Raw genomic sequence first — 5,638 nt, 5'->3', positions numbered from 1 at the left:
GGGGGGCGGGGCGCCGGTGCAGCGGCCGCTATGCCCTTTTCTCTGGCCTCGCCCGGGAGTCGCTGACCCAAAGGTCGTGCTATGCGACCGTTGGGAATCCCCGGGGCAGGGGGCGGTGGGGGCTCGAAGAACGTAGGGGCGAGGTTTCCTGTGGGCGGGGTTGTCCAGAGTGGGGCGCTAGTTTTCTGGGTGCGCGGGGGCTGGGGGCTCCAGACACTGGGCTGGAGGTGTCTTGGAACTGCTGTGTCAGCCTTTTTGATCGCTGACCTTTTTATCAGTAAACAACTGGACCCTGCCATCCAAAGGGTTATTGACCCAAATACCTTAATCACATTATGCTCATCAGGAAGATATGCAAAAGGATTTTAAAGGATGAGAGGTGGACAACCAGAGAGTTGTTACTTATAACAATAAACTATCAATTGTATGGTAAAATGAATATTTGTAATGAGGGACAAACCGGTAGAAGGTGCCTGTTTTTAAAACCTCTCATGAGGTATAATTTACATACCATGAAGTTCATGTATTTTGCGGTAACAATGATTTCTGGTAATCTGCTCTTCTAGAAAACCTTGGATTTTCACTTATCGACTCAAAGTTATTGGAGTCTGATTCTTGTTGTATCAGTGATTTGTTTTTGCTGTGACATGGCAGCTAAAACAGTACCACAAAAGACGTGTAGATCCAAAGGGAAGCAGAAAAGTCCCGATTGCGGTTATGAAATCAGACCATTTTAAGAGCCTTTCCAATGACCCTTTGAGGCTTTCATCAGAATTTCCACTTCCTGTCTGAACATTCTGCAAACTAGTTGGAATAGATGGCATTTTTTTTTTTTAGAACAATAAGCTTAAAACGACTGGAACATTTAAAAGATTTTTAAACATGCTGTCAATTTTTCTCTACTTTGGTGGGCAGCTAGAGTTTTCATAGATGCACGATGTGTTTTTTGGTAACAAAAATTAAATCCAAGTAGAAATATTTCCAAATATATTTAAAAATGCAAAGGATTTTTTTTTTGGCTTTTACTTTCTGACTATAATAGTAGTGTTAAAGGTTCTAGTAGTTTTTCTGATAATTGTTATATAAGCATAGTTATGTGAGCCATTTGTTGAATAAATGATCAGTAAATAATCTTTTCAAAAAAAATACATAAGTCATCTTTTTTTTTTTCCATCACTCATCTTAAAGTTGACAGCATTTGTATGGCACAAAAGATTTTCATGATCCCCTTCTTAGTACAACCTGTCTTAAATATTGAATTACTTTTTAGTGACATTGAATAGTGTTTTAAGAAAATGTACTGTACGTGAGATGCCCAGTAGAAAACATTTCAGTTTCAGCTTATTTATGATAATAATTTGTCGTTGGATGGAGTGTGATGCTAGCTGTGTAACCTTAGTTGAGAACCTCCTTTCCCCTCTTTATCCAGTTAAATTGATCCATCAAAGATTATACCTTCCTTTTCTGTAAAGCATGTTCTTCGTAACAAATTATTTTGGGATAATTTCAAATTTACAAAAAGTTAGAAAAATAGAGAACTCTTCCCAGATTCATCACATTGTTAATATTTTCCCACATTTGTGCTCTCTTTATACATGCACTCAAATTTATATTTTATTTATTTGTTTTCCTGGATTTCTTTAGGTTTATTTAATCTGGGACAGTTCTTGTTCTTTGTCTTTCATGTCACTGTCTTTTGTTGTTATTGCTGTTGAAAAATATAGGCCAACTATTTTATAGAGTACTTCTCATGGTTAGATTCAGATTATGCATACTGCAGAACTACATAATTGTGTGGGGTGCTCAGAATCCTGTTTGTTATCTCCTTATCTGTGAAGTCCATTTTCATCAAGGCCAGATGTTAGCCAGTCTCCCTGTATTGTTACCATTTTTCCTTGGAATTGACCTGTATGAAGATACTCAGGTCCTGCAAATACCCTGCTGTTCATCAGACTTGTTCACCTAGAATTAGTGTCCACTGATGATCTTTGCCTGAACCAGTCTCCGTTATAGTTGTGCAGTGGTGCCTTTTCAACACTGCCCTGACCTCTACAAGTACTAGTTGACATACCAAAGAGCTTTTATTTCTTTTATTATTGGTTTGGTTCACATATTCTTATTTCATTGGTTATAGTTTCATTGCTACCTTTATTTTAAAAATTTTAGTTAATAGACTTCATGTTTAGGACAGTTTTAAGTTTACTAAAGAATTGAACAAAAACTACAGAGAGATCCTGTTTACTCTCTCCTCCTAACCCTTCTCTAGTTTCCTCCATTGTTAATGTCGTGCATTGGTATGGTACAGTTCTTAAATTTGGTAAACTTGTATTAAACTCCAGGATTTACATTTGGGTTTGCTCTTTGATTGTGCAGTTTTATGGTCTTGCCAAATTCATGATTTCAGGTATCCCACATTATAGTATCATACAGAATAATTTTACTGCCCTAAAATTCTTTGTCCTTTACCAATTCATTCATTCTTTCTTTCCTTCCTTCCTTCCTTCCTTCCTTCCTTCCTTCCTTCCTTCCTTCTTTCTTTCTTTCTTTTTCTTTCATTTTTTGTTGGTCCTGAGGATTGAACCAGGCAAGCACTCTACCAACTGAGCTCCTCCTATTTATTTTAATACTTCAGTTGTCCCAGATTTTGTCAGTGATAGTCACTTCACACTGGCACCTATGAATATTGAGGTGTCCTCCTCAGTTTGCTTTGTTTTATTTCTTGTGGTGCTGGTGATTGAATCCAGAACCACATGTGCTAGGCAGGGGCTCTACCATTGAGCTACTCTGGCCCACTCATCATTTTTTTTTGAATGCTTCTTTACTTTCTAGCACAACACATTTCAGGTTCATCTTATACTTTTTCTGCCTGGTCTAGAAATCAGCCATTTCTTCAAGGGGACTTGATTTCTTCTTGAGGGAAATGATATTTAGAAACTAAGAACTGGGTACTAAAACCTTTTGTTTTAAAGAAATAAATTATTATTGAATGTATAACCTTTGTGGTTAACCGAAAAGTACTTCCTTAGATTTTTTGAAAAGGTCATGCTGGAAACATCTGTACTTTGTGGCACATAATAATGAAGTTAATTACTGTGAAATTTAACTTTTATTTTTTCAGATTTTCAGATATTTTTCCTAATATCTTCCAAAAGTATTGCTAAGGAATATATATTAATTTATCCTCATATTATGACAAGAAAAACAAGTGGCATGTGATTTTTGTCTTTTGTTATTAACTAAGACCCTCAAAAGTGACTTCTAAATATTGTCACCAGTTGTGAAATTTTGTAAAGAACCGAGAGGATGAATATTATGTTACCTTAAACTCTTGAAAGAAAATTGTAGTGGTTTGCTTTTTTAAAAAAAAAAAAGATGGACACAATAGTTTTATTTTGTTTTTATTTTCATGTGGTGCCGAGGACCGAACCCAGTGCCTCATACTTGCAATAATATCCATTTCTTCTAGGTTTTCCAATTTTCTGGCATATATTCATCCATAACATTGCCTAATGATCCTTTGTGTTTCAGTTACAATATCTGCTTTTCACCTATAACCTACCAAGTTTGGACCACTGAAGAAATGGAAAACCTACACAGAACACTAATGAGTACTGAAATTGAATCAGTCATATAAAGTTCCCAACAAAGAAAGGCCTAGAATAGAGGGCTTCACTGCTGAATTCTACCCAACTTCTAAAGAAAATTATTCTCAAACCATTTCAAAATAGGAAGGAAATGCTTCTAAATTTCTGTAAGACTAGCATTACCCTGATACAAAAACTAGACAAAGACACACATATGAGAAAAAAGAAAGAAGGAAAGTAGGAAAGAGAGGGAGGGAGAGATAGAGGGAAATATTACAAACCACATCCCTAAGGAACAGATAACAAAAATACTGGCAAACAAAATCCAATAGCACGTAAAGAAGATTATACACCATGATCAAGTGTATGGGACAGGAGGAAGTAATGGAAGTACAGCAATGAGAATAGAACCTTAGCTTTTAGGGAGCTGAGGAGCAAATGGGTGGCAAAGGCGGGGGGCAGTGGGAATTGAGACAGCAAGTGTCACCATCTTCTTGAGAAATACAACTTCAAGGCTCAGAGAAATGTGGCAGTCCCTGGAGGAGGGTCAGAAAGTCAATGCTGTGCTCTTCAGGTGAGAGACACTACACTGTGATTGCATGCTGTTGATGGGGTCTGTAGACAGGAAACTGAAGAATGTGGCTCCTAGGATTTTTTATATTGAACTATAGGAAATTACAAGTTCTTTACTTGTTGGGCCTCAAGCTGTCCTACCCATGCAAGACTCAGTGCCCAGCCAGAGCATGGTTGTCTTTTGAGAGAGGTGCTATCAAGGACTCATGGAGTATGCACATGTCTGTATTCCTAGTCCTCAGCACCATCATTCCTAGTTTCTCTTTCCAAGGTCTTTTTTCAGGTACCTCTGCCAAGACATGCTTATGTGTAGGAAGGCACAGGAAGGAAGAACCTGAAGACATTGATAACTAATATGACTCAGAACTCACTACTTTCCCACTCCTAGCCCTTCCCTCTTCCTCTTCCCCTGCTCTCCAGGAGACTTTTGATCTGGGCTCCCTCAACAACACACCCCCATCTCTGTACTGATTCACCTGGCTCCATTCCATGGGGTGGGAGGGGGAGGAAGTTGGGGTGCCCTCTTGTTCAATAAGATATGGTCAAAGTTTCACTCTTAACTTTCATTTTTGGCTTGTTGCTTGAGTTGATGGCTCTGCTCCAGCTCAGGTGTGTTCTTTTCACCCTGGTACAGGAAGAGCACCTTTCTCAAAGGAAATTTTGTGAGCTGCTTCAGCTAGAAAAGAAAATGTGAGACAGCCCTTTCTGCAAGTGCCTTCAGCTCGAAATGATCAGTATGTGAAATTGGCATATTTGGGGGTTAAATGCCCTCAACTCCTGTAGTTTTATAGGTTCATCTACATTTTAGTAGGTTTCATCATTTTATTCCTTTTTTATAGTTGAATAATATTCTCTATAGTCAACCCTCAGGGTCCCCAAGGAATTGGTTCCAGGATCCCTACCTTGGATACCAAAATCTGCAGACACTCAAGTCCCTTATATAAAATGGCATAGTATTTGCATATAACCTCCACACATCTCTAGTGTGTTTTGTTTGTTTGTTGCCATGTTTGAGATCAAATCCAAGTCCTCACCTGTGCTAGGCAAGGTCTCTAGCACTGAGCCACAACCCCAGCCCCAGCCCATATTCTTTAAATCATCTCTAGAGTACATGTAATACCTCATACCATGTAAAAGCTATGAAAATGATTGTTATACTATATCATTTAGGGGGGTGATTATGTACATGTCAGTACTAGAAAATAGTCAATACAGAGGCAATTTTTTTTACCAAACATTTTGATCCACAGTTGGTTGAATTCATGAATTCATGTGGAGCCTGTGATCTAGAGGGGAGATTATATATACATTATACATTTTATTTATTTATTGGGTACTGGGAATTGAACTCAGGGGCATTCGACCACTAAGTCATATCCCCAGCACTATTTTTTTTCTCTGTGGCTTTTAAAATTCTCTCCTTATTCTGTATGTTGGGCATTTTCATTATAATGTGTCTTGGTGTGGATCTCTTGTGACTT

This window comes from Marmota marmota, unplaced genomic scaffold (genome assembly GCF_001458135.2).
Source record: "Marmota marmota marmota unplaced genomic scaffold, marMar, whole genome shotgun sequence".
Taxonomy (NCBI): Eukaryota; Metazoa; Chordata; class Mammalia; order Rodentia; family Sciuridae; genus Marmota; species Marmota marmota.
This window is presented reverse-complemented; position numbering follows the sequence as displayed.